We start from the raw sequence: 16,693 nt of genomic DNA on the forward strand, positions 1-16,693 counted from the left end.
GAGTACTTGAGTAGAGGCCCAATGTCCATCTGCTGCCTTAATACTTGACAAATAAATATATGTACATAGACCTATTCCCTGTCGTTATATATAAACATATTTACATATGTACATGCCTGTATTTAGACCTCTATAAATGCCTTTGCCTCTTAGTTCTTTTCTCTATTTCCTTTTACTTTCCTGTTGTACCACTATCATGCTCAGCCTTCATTTGGGTTTCAGTAATTACTCTCAGTTACAATGCCCTTGTTTAATCCCTACCAAGCCTCTTACACCCTCTTTGCCACCCATTTTGGATCACTTGTTTTTCTCTTGTCCCTGGTACTTTTGCATTCTATTGGCCAGTATTTTGTTAAGGACTTTTACATAAATGTTCATGGATATTGGTCTATAGTTCCAGATTCTTGTGAGATAACCACGGGTTTCAATGTCAGAGCTATACTAGCTTCATAGAAGGAGTTTGGGAGTTGGCCGTCTGTTGCTATGTTCTCTAAGAGTTTGTGTGGGATTTGTGTCAGTTCCTTGAATGCTTGGTAGAATTCTCCTTTGAAGGGTTTTTTTTTTTGTCCAGGGAATTTTTTTGTTGGTAATCCCTTGATAATCTTGTCTATTTCTTCTATTGCTTTATCTGTTGAGATTCTTGATATTCATCGGGGATAGTCTAGGGTGGATTATTCTAAGAATTTGTCCATGCCTTCCAAGTTATTGAATTCATTGAAGTACAGTCCTTCGTAGTACTGTGAAATTATCCTTTTGATTTCAGGGTCTGTTGTAATGTACCCTTTCACCCTTTATCCTTGCTATTAAAATTTGTTCCCTCCTTTCTTTCATTAGGTTTTCCAATAGTTTTTCAATCCTGTTTATCCTTTTACAGAACCAACTTTTAGCAGCATTAATTTTCCCATAGTTTTCTTATTTTCCCTCTCCTGAATCTCAGCCCTGATTTATATTATTTCTTTTCTTTTGCTATTAGTAGGATTATCCTGTTGACTCTGCTCTAATTGCTGTACATTGTGTGCCAGCATATCAATCATCAGTCTCTCTTCCTTTTTCATGTGTGCATGTATTGGTATGATACTTCCTCTGATAACTGTGTTTGCTGTGCCCCATAAGTTTTGGTATGTTGTGTTCTCATTCTCGCTGGTTTCTAGAAATTTCCTGATTTTATTTCTGATCTGGGTCAGTACGCACTCCTTTTTCATCCTCCAATTGGAGTTATTCATCCTCCAATTGTTTGCTCTTGTTTTCTACTTTTGTGGATTTCCAGACTTATGGCACAGTGGTGAGAAAGAGAGGTCTGTATGGTATCAATGTGCTTAAATGTAGATTTGCCTTATGCCCCAGAATGTGCTCTATGTTAGAATATGTGCATTGTGGGCTTGAAAATCATGTTAATTTTTTTTTTTTTTGATAAAAAGCTCTGTAAATATCTATCAGGTCCAATTGTCCAATTGTAGTGTTTAGATCTCTGGCCTCTTTGTTGAGTTTCTTTCCCCATGATCTTTCTCAGAGAGTAGTGTATTGAAGTCACCTCCTACAATTGTTGAGTTTATGATTTCATTTTTCATCTTTTTGAGTGTTTGGTTGACGTATTCAGCGGGTCTCTCATTCAGGGAATATATGTTTTCAATGCTTAGTGGTTTTTTGTCTCCCATTCCCTTGAGCATTATATAGTGTCCCTTCTTATCTCTTTTTATGATTTGCATTTTGAGATCAATTTTATCCGAGATTAAGATTGTAACCCCGCTCATGAGGAAGGGGGGAGCGGGGAGGGAGGGGAAAAATGAGGACCTAATGTCGGGGGTTTAAGTGGAGAGAAAATGTTTTGAGAAATGATGTACAAATGCGCTTTACACAATTGATGTGTGTATGGATTGGGATAACAGTTGTATGAGCCCCTAATAAAATGTTTAAAAAAAAAAAAGATTGTAACCCCTGCTTTTTTTTTTTTTTAATTGCTGTTTGCTTGGTATGCTTTTCAGTAGCCTTTGATTCTCTGCCTATTTTTGTCTGTATTCTTGAGACATGTCTCCTGTGGGCAGCAGATTGATGGGTTGTGTTTTCTAAGCCAGTCTGTTAGCCTCAGACTTTTAATGCTTTAAGTCAGTCCATTGATATTCAGGGTTATCTCAATCTGTGGACTCTGATGTCGATCTTATACCTTTTGTGTTGGGTGTTTTCCTACCTTCCTTTCTTATCAGTGTGTTGTTCGTGTGTGTGTGTGTGTGTGTGCGCGCGCACATGAGTTTTCATTCTCAACTTCTTTCCACCTTTAAGCCAATGCTATCTTGGGGGCTGCTTTCTCTTTGTTACTCTCTGGATGGGTTTGTTTTATGTTGTGGTATTTTATTTATGCTTGGTGAGTGCTGTTCTTCTGCCTATACTGGGTCGGCAAGGATCTTTTGTCGGGATGGGTTTCTTGTAACATATTCTTTGAGTTTTTCCTTTTCTGGGAAGACTCTTACTTCTCCATATATCTTGATTGATAATTTGGTTGGGTAGAATATTCTTGGATTTTCATTATTTTTCAAGTTTTGGAATATGTTACTCCACTCTGTCCTCATCTTCATAGTGTCCACTGATAGGTCTGAGTATATTCTTATTTGGGAAACTTCATATGTGATTGCTTGTTTTTCCCTAGCTTCTCTCATGATTTTCTCCTTTTCCTCAAAGTTGGATAGTTTAACTATTATGTGCCTTGGTGACTTCTTCTTGGGATTTAGTCTAGCTGGTGTTCTTTCAGCCCCCTGAATCGTTGCCTGGTTTTCATTCATTGAGCTGAGTTTTCCTCCAAGAATTCTCTCACTATTGTTGCAGATGACTTCTTTATTGTGTCTACCTTCTGTAATCCAATTATTCTGATGTTGTTCCTCTTCATAGCATCAGGCATAGCTCTTAGGTTTTCTTCAGCTTCTCTGATGATCTTATTAGATTGTTGTTCACATTTTTAAAAGTCTGTTTGGCTGTCCTCTAAGTCACTGATGCAGTTCTCTGCCTCCTCCAGTCATTTGGCGAAGTCGGTGAATCTGCTACTGTTTTTTTGTTGTCTTTTCCATAAGCTCTTGTATTTCCCTTTCGTGTATGGACTTTATCTCCTCTATCATTTCATATTTGTCTGTATTGTTTCCCTAATATCCTGTATGACTACAAGTGACATTCTGAAAATTTCTTTCTGTGGCAGATCAATGTCTGCTCCTTCTATGCACATTGTTAGGTTCGGGGCATCTTCTGCCATTGCCTTTAGTTTCTTCTGGTTTTTAAAATTCAGGTTGTTGGGGCTGATTGCTGTTTGTGTTGCATTGTTTTAGAGGAGCCAGGTCCCATTTTCCAGGGAGTCAAAGAGCACTGGCTCTCTTTGGAAGACTCGTAGGAATACTTCTTCGTACTGCCTACAGCTAGTTTTACTATGGAATTGGCCTACCAATTTTTCCACCTGTGGCTTCACTCTTTCCCTAGTCAACCAGTATTCTGTTATTTGGAGGGCAAGTTGGATGGTCCTCTCAGGGGCCGCTGGTTTGGTTGCTGTGGACCCAGAAGGGTGGTGCTGTACTGGGTGATCTCACAAGAAGCCATCATGGTGTGGCCCAAGGCAGTTTGGGGTGCCACATAGGGTGTGCAGGGGTTCCCGCTGCAATGGGAGTGCCACAGAAGGCTTGTGGGCTGCCTGCTTTGGTGTAGAGCACCGTGAATGGTGGGTGGAATTGCCCTGGTCAGGTATATTACTGTGAAGTTTGGGCAGAGGTTCCTGCAGCAGCATTGAACGATGGTGAGTGTTGGCTGAGACGCCTTAGGCTGTGTGAGGCACGATGGCAGGCGGGAGGAAGTTCCCTCAGTCATGTGGGGCCACATAGGATGGATAGGAGCCCCCCCAGCTACAGAGGCAGGATTTCCCCTGAAGAAGGTGGGTGTGATTTCCCCATCTACGTGTTAAGCACTTCAGAGGGTGGGTGGATGGCATTTTCCTGGGAAGAAAGTGGGTGGGATGTCCCCCAGAAGTTGGGCGGGATATCCCCTCGTGGAGAGTGTGTGGGCTTTCCCCAGCCTTGGGTTATGTTGTAGAGAGTGGAGCTCTCCCAGCTGGATGGATGATATGCTAAGGGGAGTGAGTGGTCTGGAGGTCGGCAGTGGTGTGTGAGAGAAAAGGGAAGAGAAAAAGGAAAAAAAGAAAAAACTTAAGTCCGCTGAGACTATGGGGGTATAGAGAGGAGAAAGGGGAAAAAAAGTAACAATATAGCTGAGCCCTCATCTCTGACTGTTGGCTGAAGGGATTTAACCCTTGCCTCAAGGCAGCGACAAGCTGTGGCTTGTTGAGATAAAGCCCCTGCGCCGGCTCCAAATGGTCCTGGCTCTAGCCAAGAGAGTGGTGGGGCTAAGGTTAAACCCTAGCCAGCCTCCACTATGATAAGCCAAAAGCCCTCAGCTCCTCAAAAACCTAGTGGTCTCTGCCGACTTAACTTTATGATGCTTCTCCTGTGACCCAGCAGTGTGGAATTTCACTCTTAGTAACTCTCCTGTGCTGATTTCTGTGGAGTCCCTCTAGTATGTGTTACTCAGTCGCCATCTTCCTGGAAGTCCCTCTATGATGTCTTTATGTCTTCAGCAGGCAGCCTGGTAAAGTCTTTTGATGAACAAATGTTTTAAATTTTTATAGGGTCCCATTAATTTATTTTGCCTTTTGTTGTTTTTGAATTTTAATATGTCAAATAAACCGATCTTAAAAGTGAGGCCTAACAGCATTGCCATTGTACTTTTTAAAAATTTTCACAATTTTTTTTGCTAAATTAGATGATTCTTTAAGCCTCATTAATTTTTTTCTTCCATCTGTTAATCTTTTTCCCCCCATTTTATTGGGAGCTCTTACAAATATAATAATCCATAGGTCAATCACATCAATCAGTATTGTACAATTGCTACCACAGCTTCAAAACATTTTCTTTCTTATTGAACTCTTTGATATTAGTTCTCCTATATCCCCTCCCTCCCTGACCCTAGCCCTCAGGAACCCATATTATTATTTTTTACATTACACACACACACACACACACACACACACACACACACAAATATATATATCTATTGGCATATTTTACATGATCCAATATATCCATTAATACAAATCTGTTTCTTAATTCCATTGAGTGGGGTTATCAATGTTATTAGCTCCCTATTTGCCCCTATGCCCCTTTCTCCGTGTACCCCAAGGGAACCATTACTCCTATTACTGTTTCTTTAAAATTTTTTTTTAAATTTCTTTTTTTTCCCTATTACTGTTTCTGAATGGCTATCTTGACTTTCATATACCGAACAACCTTCAATGAGGTAAAACAAATAAAAACCATAATAGTAAGGGAAGGAAATATTAAAGAACTAGAGGATAGTTATGTATTTTCTTTTAAGAATTTTATGACTTAGTTTTCACATTTACATTTTCAATACATTTAGAATATTTGTGTGTGTGTGTGTATTTGTGTGACAAAGGAGACCTGATTGTGTATTGGTTATATTTGGGGCTGCTAACCACAGGGTCAGCAGTTTGTACTCACGTACTGCTCTGCCAGAGAAAGACTTAGCTTTCTACTCTGATAAAGAGTTATAGTCTTGTAATGCCACAGAGGCACTATAAGTCAGAATTGACTCAATAGCAGTGAGTTTGGTATGGTGTGAGATATGTATTGTTTCACTTTATCTGCATGTGGAGATCCAATTTTCACAACACCATTTATTGAAGAGACTTCTTTTCCCCCATTGAATGGATTTAACATTCTGGTCAAAATGAGTTCACCACAGATGTGCGGGTTTATTTCTAGACTTTCAATTGTAGTCCATAGGTCTATTTGTTTATTATAATTCCAGTACCAGGTCTATGTGGCTATCGTAGTTGTTAGAAACAAGAATGGGGAGACATGATATCCTGTACTTTGGACATGTTATCAGGAGAGAACAGTCCCTGGAAAAGGACATCATAAATGGTCAAGTAGAGGGACAGCCCAAAATAGGAAGACCCTCAAAGAGATGGATTGACACATGGCTACAACAATGGGCTCAAACCTAATAGCAATTGTGAGGATGGTGAAGGTCCTGGCAATGCTTCTTTCTGTTGTGCACAGGGTCACTATGAACTGGAACCAACTCAATGGCACCTAGTAACAACACAACAAAATATGTTTTAAAATAAAAGTGTGGGTCCTCCTACGTTTTTCTTTTTCAGCACCACTTTAACTGTTTGAGGCATCTTGTCACTACATAGAAAGTTGAAGATTAGTGTTTCACAGAATTAAAGGGAGCTGTTGGAATTTTGATCAGGATTTCATTGGCTCTATGGATCGTTTGAGGCATTACTGACATTTTAACACTATTAAGTCTTTTAATTTATTAACGTGGAACATCTTTCCATTTGTCTCAGTCTTCTTTAGTCTCTTTAAGCAATGCCTAATAATTTTAATTGTATAAATCTTACACTTTCCTGGCTAAATTTATTCCAAGTTATTTTGTTCTTTTAGGGACAATTGTAAAAGGAATAATTTTCCTGCCTGATTTCTCATTGCTGCTGTAGAGAAACCAAGTGATTTTTGTTTACCTTATACCTTGAAACTCCAGAAGCTCTCTTGTGGGCTCTTTGGCATTTTGGAACATGCCATCTTCAAAGTGAGATAGCTACTTGTCCTGCTAACTTCAAGGTCAGCAGTTTGAAGCCATCAGATGCTCCCTGGAAAAAAGATGTGGCTTTCTATACTCCCCAAAATTTGATAATCTCGGAAAAACCATGGGGGCAGTTCTCTGTCCTATCGGGTTGCTATGAATTGGAATAGACTTGATGTCAGTGATTTTTTAGTTTATGGCTTTGTCTGAGATTCCTAATACAACATTGAGTGGAAATGGTAAGAGCAGGCACCTATGTCTTGCTGATATTTTCAAGGAGGAAACTCTTAATCTTCCTCCATAAATTATAATGCTGACTGTTAGTTTTTAATATATTCCTTGAACCATTAAGAAACTTCCTGCATCCATAAAGATAATTATGAGCTTCTTTCCCTTTATTCTATAGATGTGGTATATTACATTGATTAATTTTCTAAAGTTGAACCACCTCCATTCCTAGAATAAATACTACTTGGTCATGATGTGTGGCTCTTCAAATATACTGTTGGATTCTGCCCATGAGTTTTTTGTTGAGAACTTTTGCATCTATATTTGTAAGGGAAGCTGGGCAGTAGTTTTCTCCTCCTCCTCCTCCTCCTTCTTCCTCTTTTTATTTTGTGTGGTGTCTTTGTCCTGCTTTGGTATCAGGGTTATGTGTGTTTCATAGACTGAAATTGAGAGTATTAATTCCTCCTCTAGCTTTTGGTATTGGCACCAATTTCTCTCTAAATGTTTGTTAGAATTCTGCAGTGAAGCCAGCTGGTCTAGGACTTAAAATATTTTTTTATTTTTAGGAAATTTTGATTACGGATTCAGTCTCTTGTCATGGGTTTGTTGAGATTTTCTATTTCTTCATGATCAGTTTGGGTAGGTTGTGTGTTTCCAAGAATTTGTTCATGTATGTTATTACATTTGTTGCTATACAATTCTACATATTACTATTGGGTCCATCGGAATAGCTTCTTTTTCGCTTACTGTATTAGTCTGGGTATTTTGGAGAAACAAATCCACAGCAACTCATGTATAAGAGAGAGTTTTATGCAAAGAAAATGTGCATCACGAAAACATCCCAACCCAATGCTGCCCAAGCCCACAAGTCCAACATTAACCCATATACCCAACACCAGTCCACAAAGTCCTTCACCTCACAAAACAGAGGCAATAATGCCGACTGCAGGAGGAAAGCTGAGTCAGTGAACGTGTAAGCATCTCAGCACTGGCAGGGGTCTCCACACGGCTGCTCCAGCACCCAGGGCTGCATCGGGATAGATCCATGTGGCTTCTCCTTGGGGATGTCTTGTAGGAAGTCAATCTTGCTAGCTGAAGCAGGGAACTGCTAAGGCAGCTGCACCCGATGCAACCATCACAAAACAAGAGACCCGAGAACTAGAAAGGCGAGGCTTCACCACCCATTTATCCCTCCGCCATTCAACCAGCACCACATGTGATTATCGGCCAGGCTGGCACAATTAACTAACTCACTTACTATTTGGGTTTAGTTGGTTTATAGTGCTATTTCTCCATAAAATCTATCAGTGTTTTCTTTATTTAGGTGTTCTGATGTTGAGTGCATATGTATTCTTGATTAATTGACCCTTTAATTATGATATAATGACCATCTTTATGTCTTCTGGGTGGTGGCCACTTTTAATATTGTTTCATATATTACTAAATGTTAGAAATCCAACTAAAGCTTAAGGGAAAATAAAATAAAAGACAGTATTGACTCCTGTAATTGCAAAGTTCAGGGCCTAGAAAGATTCAAGGACTCAAATTATATCTTCAACACCTTGTTGATCATCATCTCTTACGTCTGCTCTCATTGGCTTCATTCAGCAACACTTCCCAGCTAATGGCATTGTGGACAGCTCTAATTCTGAAGCCCTTCTCTTTCCCAATAATTCCAACCAAAGACTTTGAATTAAGGCTCATTGACCCGTCTTGGGCCATATGCTCATTTTGAATCAATCATAATGGCCAAGGGAATTTTATATTGTTTGGGCCGGTGGGACCATGTGCCCTCTCTGCAGTTAAGCTATAGCACCTGACTTCTGAGCTACATGGGTGGAGGGTGAGCAGAAGGTGATTCTTCAATGGAAAATTTGGGCGTAGTTAGCAGCAGAAAGAGGAATGAATGCCCATTTGACAAAAGCTGTAGATTTGTTATGCCTGCCACATTTATTATGTCCTGATGTTTATTCACCTGGACATTTCCCTCTGCATAAATGGAAAGGTATCCCATGATTGGTGTGTCTCAGGTGAAAATGACCAGTCTTCATAGGAACATAATTATAACATATCACCTTTTATAATTTCCCTATAACATCAGCACACACCACAAATAAGGGAATTGTACGTGTCTATTGAATTTGAGTTCAATAAAAGATTTGTACCATCTGAATTACACCTCTACACACAAGGTAGGATACATTAACTTAATTACTGTTGGATTCAATAACATAGGCCATTGCCCTGGGAATTTATCTTGTGTTGTACCCAGGGAGAGAAACTGGGCATCATTTCTAAAGGCAGTCAATTTCCAATTATCCATGCTAATGGAAGAACACAGCACATAGAGACTAAATACAGTTTCTGTTTGGTTTAGGGAGTGGACATAATTTTTAATTTTTCTCCCGGAGTGATTTGTTTTACTTGGGTTTAGGGAACACTAAAAAGACTATGTATTGTTTAGCCTCATTCTTTGCTTTCTTCCTCCCTCCCTCCCTTTTGTTTTTATCCTCCCTCTGTCCCTCCCTTCCGGGCTTAGGAAGCATTTAATGTATTTAATTTCCCATATGTTAATTATATTTTAACCCTTTATTCTGAACTAATCAAACTCAGAGAAAAGCTGAAAATATAGATAGATAGATAGATAGATAGATAGATAGATAGATAGATAGATAGATAGGTCCCTTATTTCTCTCACGTTGTTCTACCTAATGTTAACACTTACTTAGCCATATATAGAACCAGGAAACTAACATTGGCACAAAGAGTCCTGGTGGTGTAAACAATCTGGTAACTGAACAGCTGGTGATTTGAGCTGCCCAGTTGCTCCAACGAGAAGCAGACTCGGGGACCTGCTTCTATGAAGGTGACAGCCAAGAAAACACTCTGAGGTAGTTCTCCTCTCTCACATGGGGTTGTGAAGAGTTCAAGTTGACTCAGTGACAGCCCCCCCCCACCCAGTAGCAACAACAGCATTGGTACGATAGTATAACAACCAACTTTATTCTAATTTTGCCAGGTTTCTATTAATACAATTTTTCTGTTTTAGGATCTCACATGTAGTTGTTATTTATTTTTAACTTCCTCCAGTTTCTAACAGTTCCTCTGTTTTTGCTTGATTTTCATAATATTGACATTCTTGAAGTGTATTGATCAGTTATTATGTAGAATGTACATCAATGATGACTGGAGTGAGGTTATATATTTTTGGCAAAATTATCATGAAAATAGTTCTGTGTCATTCTTAGTGCATCATAGCAAGAGGTTCATGACGTCAGTATGTCTTATTTTTGGTAATGTTAACCTTCAGCATCTGATGAAGATGGTTTCTGACAGATTTTTCCACTATAAAGTTACTATTCTTCCCTATAGAATTAGTCAATCACTTGGGGCAATAGATACGTTGAGGCTATGTACGCAGTCCTGTTTCTCTCAAAATCTTTTCCTGTTCATTTAGCATTTCTCTGTGGGGTGAATATTATTTGCAGTGATTACACAATGTCTGTCTAATATCAGTTTCCTATTTCTTTCTCTCCTTCTATAGTTATTCATTGGAATTCTATTAGTACCCCCTCCCTACCCCCCACACACTTTTCTATTTATGTCAATATGAACACATAGGCATTAAGTTTATTATATGGATTAAATCTAGTGCTATTATTATTTATTTTGTTTCTAAAACTCTTCCAGCCTTCGCCATTAGGAGCTTTTTCAGGTTCACTGTTCCTTTGCAAGCCACACCCTTTGTGAATATTTCTTTACTTCCTGGCATTACAAAACATTCCGGGTACATATTTTATTTTTCCTGTCTCAGCTCTGGAATGAACCATTCTCAACGAGAGTGGTTCTTTATTTTCTAGAATAGATTTTAGAAATGAATACCTGTGCACTAGGTGTTCTCATTGCTACTTGAGTGTGATTACATTTACCTTCTTGGTAGACAAGGCTAGGAAATCCATAAAAACCATGCCTACCATGCATCAATATTTCTAGCACAATGGACTGATGAATGGAGTAGCTATGGTGGCAGAGATGAAGACCGCAGGGTCCAAGAACACAAGCTGCTTTCACCAAGGCAGATCTAGCTAATGCTGCTGTAGATGATGCTTGACTGGAAAATATCACTGCTGAGCCCTGTATGGATCAGACCTCTTACAACATGGAATGAACCACATTTCATTCGGACTAGGACTGGCACATATTCTGGATCCAGATTTGCCTTTCCTGAAGCCCTGCTATACTAGTGTCTGGTCAATGGGCATGGAATACCTCATAACATTGCCTTGGGTCAAAAGAAGTATGGCAGTGAACACATTACCATAGACACTGCTGACACTTTCATATGCTTTACCACCTAGAGCTTCTAGTTTGGAAGTAGCTTTGGAATAGTCCCTTTAAAGCATTAGAATAACCTCTTGAAAGTGTAATGGAGGTACCAGTTTAGAAGTTATATCCTGCAAGGATGGTGCTAAATTCTTCAGGCTGCAGTATATATCTCAAACCAATACTATTTTATGGTGATGTGTCTCCAATAGACAGGCTACATAGGTTTGAGAACCAAAGGATAGAAGATGAATCATCTCTATTTACCATCAATCCCAGTGACCTGTTGGGTGGATTTGTGTTTCCTGTTTGAAATTTTCAGTCTTCATCAATCTAGAGACCGTAGGCCCCAGAGGAAGAAAGCTTCCACAAGGGTACACTGTTAGAGTCACACTAAATTTAAGATGGGGCTGCTGCTTAATTATTTTGAGGTCCTCATGCCACAAGACTAGAAGGTTTGGAAAGTAATGATTGACCTTCAGCATTGTCAGAGGGGACATGTTGCTGTGTAATAGGGAGAAAGAGAAATATTGGCACTTTGAAGCCCTCTGTATTCCTGTTGTACTTCTGTGTCTGATTATAACTGTAAATGGGCAAATGCAGCACCTACAACCTGATAAAGCAATGGTGATGAGGGGATCATACCCTTCAAGGATAAGGACATGGGCCACCCAACCGGAAAAGCAAACTAAATGATCAGAAGTGACAAGTATTAGTATTAGTCATATTGTTGTTAAGTGCCACCAGGTTGGTTTGGACTCATAGTGACCTGATGTACAACAGAATGAAACACTCCTTGGTCCCATGACCAATTCACAATAGGTATATTCGAGCCCATTGTGGCAGTCACTGTGTCAGCTCATCATGTTGATGGGGGACTTTCTCTTTTTCACTGACCTTCCACTTTGCCAACCATGATGTCCTTTTCCAAGGACTGGTCTCTCCTGATAACGCATCCATAACACAGGTGAAGAAGTTTCACCATCATCACTTCTAAGGAGCATTCTAACTATACCTCTTGCAAGACACATTTGTTTGTTTGGTAGTCCAGGGTACTTTCAGTGTTCTTTGCCAACACAACCAACTAAATGCACGGATTTTTCTGCAGCCTTCCTTATTTGTTGTCCACATTTCACATGAATATAAGGCAATTGAAAAATATCGCAGCTTGGATCAGGCGTACCTTAGAACTGAAAATGACATCTTTGCTCTTTAACACTTTTGTTCTTTCATATATTTAAATTTTTATTTTAAAAATAATTGTATTGGGGGCTCTTCCATGTCTTAAAACATTTCATACATCAATTGTATCAAGCCTATTTGTACATATGTTGCCAATTTCATTTCCTTTCTTTTAAAAATCATTTTACTGGGGACTCGTACAACTCTTATCACAATTCAAACATACATCAATTGTGTCAAACACATTTGTATATTTGTTGCCATCATCATTCTCAAAACATTTTCTTTCTACTTGAGCCCTTGGTATCAGCTCCTCATTTTCCCCCTCTATCCATGCACCGTTCCCTCACCAACCCTTGATAATTTATAAATTATTATTATTTTGTCATGTCTTGCACTGTCCAATGTCTCCCTTCACCCACTTTTGTGTTGCCCATCCCCCAGGGAAGGGGTTATATGTAGATCCTTGTGATCAGTTCCACCTTTCTCCCCCACCTTCCCCTTAACCTCCTGGTATGGCTACTCCCATTATTGGTTCTGAGGGGTTTATCTGTCCTGGATTTCCTGTGTTTCCAGTTCCTATCTATACCAGTGTGCATGCTCTGGTCTAGCTGGATTTGTAAGGTAGAATTGGGATCATGACAGTGTGTGGGGGGGAAGCATTAAAGAACTAGAGGAAAGTTGTATGATTCATTATTGCTATACTGTAACCTGATTAGTTTGTCTCCTTCCTGTGACCCATTTGTAAGGGGATGTCCAGTTGCCTACAGATGGGCTTTGGGTCTCCACTCCACACTCCCTCTCATTCACATTGATAGGATTTTTTGTTCTGGGTCTTTGATGCCTGATACCTGATCCCATCGACACCTCATGATCACACAGGCTGGTGTGTTCTTCCATGTGGGATTTGTTGCTTCTCAGCTAGATGGCCACTTATTTATCTTCAAGTCTTTAAGACCCCAGATGCTATATCTTTTGATAGCTGGGCACCATCAGCATTCTTCACCATATTAGCTCATACACCCATTTTGTCTTCAGCAATTGTGTCCTGAAGCTGATCATCACAGAATGCCAGGTTATTAGGACAAAATGTTCCTGCGTTGAGGGAGTAAGTGAGTAGAGGCCCAATGTCTGTCTGCTACCTTAATACTTAACATATAAATATATGTACATAGATCTATTTCCCTATCATCATATATAAATATATTTACATACGTCCGTACTTATATTTAGACCTCTATAAATGCCCATTTGCCTCCTAATTCTTTCCTTTATTTCCTTTTACTTTCCTCTTGTCCCATTATCATGTTCGGCCTTCATTTGGGTTTGAGTAATTCCTCTTGGTTACATTGTCCTTGATCAAGCCCTACCAGGCATCCTTCACCTTCCTTGCCATTGATTTTAGATCAGTTGTTGTTCCTATGTCCCTGGGTTTGGTAACCCCCACTTCCTTTCTCCAGACCCCCCTCTCCTATGTCCTCTGGAACTGTCAGCCACCTTGTTTTCTCCTCTGGATTGTTTATCAGGCCTATCTTATCAAGATAGATATGCAGAGACAATAAGAAGCACAAAAACAAGACAGAACAAAAGAAAACAAAATAACAAAACAACTAAAAACCCAACAACAACAAAAAAGAAGAGTCTGTAGTTTCAGGACTGTTTGTTGACCTTTAGGAGTATTTTCCAGTCCAGTGTGATGGGGTACCACAACCTGGCCCCAAAGTCTATTTTTGGTATAGCTCAGGGACTTCATTGCTTTGCTCCCCGAGCTTCTCTGCTGCATGCCCCTAGCATTTTGCCTGGTGTGGTCGGGTCAGATTGGGCACAGTTTCTGCACTGTGCCCCCAGTATTGACCCTCGTAGCACTGTGGGTCAATAAGGGACTTCCTGTCTTGTGGTGGGGCCAGTCCTATGGTTCTCCTGGTGCATTGTGTGCTCTGAGCAGGAATATCATCCTCAAAGTTTGGTGGGCTGGGATGTGTTCCACTCTCACTCTCCTTCCCTTATCGTTTGCTCCCATGTGCTCTGATCAGACTTGCCGCTTTCCCTGAGCTGCAGTTTCAGTGCTGTCCTCTAAAGCGAATTCTTTTGGGGAGAGGGGTGGGGTGTCCATGTAGTTGGGATTGAGGCCGGCCCACAGACCTTTCTATTAGTTCCCAGCTTCATGCTGGTATGTTGCATTCATTTCTTCATGCACTGGGTTGAAGTCTGAACACTCTCTCCCTCTTCTATGGAGATATAAACAACACCCTCACCTTGGGTGAGTTAGTGCCCCATTTCCCTGCTACCCATGTCTTTGTTTTTGTTTTTCTGTTCCCCTCCTTTTTATTTGACTGCCATATGTATCTCTGGGTTGGGTCTGGCCTCTGCCATAGTACCTAGACCCTAACCCAGGAACGTATGGATACAGTAGCTTTTCACCTATGTCCCTTTTGCATTTTTAAGCTTACCTCAGTGGACTCATGTTGTACTTGTTCTTTTGTGCTTAGCTTACTTCGCTAAGCATAATTTCCTCCGGTTCTTCCCATGTGGCAATGTGTTTCATGCTTTCATTACTGCTTTTTTTAAGGATGCGTAGTACTTTATTGTATGTATGTACCACAGTTTTAAAATCCATCCATACATTGATGGATATTTGGGTTGTTTCCTACTCCTTGCAGTTATGAACTGTGCCACAATGAACATTGGAGCACACATGCCTGGCTGTGGTTTGTTTCTTACCTCACCTGGCTATATGCTCAGTAGGGGGATTGCTGGGTCCTATGGTAGCTCGATTTCCATCTGTTGAAGATATCGCCAAATCGACTTCCATAATGGCCATAAATACCTACAGGTCCACCAGAGACGAGAGTTCTTATATCACCACAGCCCCTCCAACACTTGTTACTTTCTGATTTTTTGAATTGGGCTATCTTTGAGGGTGCTAGGTGTTTTCTCATAGTTGTTTTAATGTGCATTTCTCTTATATCCAATTATTGGGAACATCTTCCCATATGTTTATTGGCCATTCGGATTTCTCCCCTTGTGAAACTTCTGTTCAGGTCCTTTGCCCACCTCCTCAGTGGGCAATTAGATTTGTTCCTTTTGTAAGCTAGTAGAGACTATAGATTTTAGTAATAAGGTCTTTGTCTGATGTGTCATTGCTAAAGATGCTTTCTCAGTCCGTGGGCTATCTTATTACTCTCTTAGTTAAGTTTTTAGATGTTCACAGGTGTTTTATCTTCAGCGTATCCCCTTATCAATTTGTACTTCATCTGTATTTGTGTTCTTCCCCTATTCTGATAGCATATGTATTCCCTGTGCCAAAGTTCTCAGGTTGATCCCAATTCCCTCATTGATGGCCCTAATAGTTTGGGGTTTTACCTCAAGGTCTGTGATTTATGTTGAGTTTATTCTTGTGCATGGAGTGGGCTAAGTGTCTTGCTTCATTTTTCTGCAGGGACATCTCCATTTTTTCCAGCACCACTTGCTGAAGAGGGCATCTGCTTCCCGTATGATATTTTTGGGGCTCTTATCAAAGATCAGTTATCTGTATACTGCTGATTTTATTTCTGGCTTTTCAGTTCTTTTCCATTGGTTTGAGCATCTGGTCATTATAACAAGGATAATGGTATTCATATCGGGATAGCATTAAACTTATATAGTGCCCTGGGCAGAACTGACATATTTACTCTATTGAGTCTTCCAATCCACGAGCATGGGATATTTATTGAGGTCACTCTTGGTTTCTTGTAATAGTGTTCTGTAGTTTTCCTCGTACAAATCTTATCTTTATTTTTTCAGTAAGGTATATCCCTAGATATTTCAATTTGTTCTTGGCTATTGTGAAGGGTACTACCTCTTGACCCCATCTTCTGTCATTTTGTCCAATGTATATAGCAATCCGATAGACTTCTGTTTGTTGATCTTGTATTCTGCCACTCTTCCATATTCCTCTATTGCTTCCAGTACCCCCCTGTGGAGCTTTTGGGATTTTCTCTATATAAAATCATATCATCTGCAAATAACAATAGTTTCACCTTTTCCTTCCCCAGGCAAATACCTTTGATGTCTTTTATTTGCCTTATGTTGATAGCTAGGACCTCCAGTATGATGTTAATTAAGAGTGAGGACAAGGAGCATCCTTGTCTGTTCCCCCTTTCCAGTGGTATTGTTTGTCTTTTCTCCATTGACTCCCACGTTGGCTGTTGGTTTTTCATATATAGTGTGTACTATCTTGAAGAATTTTCCTTCCATTCCTATCTTCTTGAGTGTCTTAAACAGGAATTGGTGTTGGATGTTGTTGAATGCTTTTTCCATATCTATCAATATTATCATGTGG

This window comes from Echinops telfairi, unplaced genomic scaffold (assembly GCF_000313985.2).
Source record: "Echinops telfairi isolate 266 unplaced genomic scaffold, ASM31398v2 ScPeMD7_7469;HRSCAF=8507_1, whole genome shotgun sequence".
Classification (NCBI taxonomy): Eukaryota; Metazoa; Chordata; class Mammalia; order Afrosoricida; family Tenrecidae; genus Echinops; species Echinops telfairi.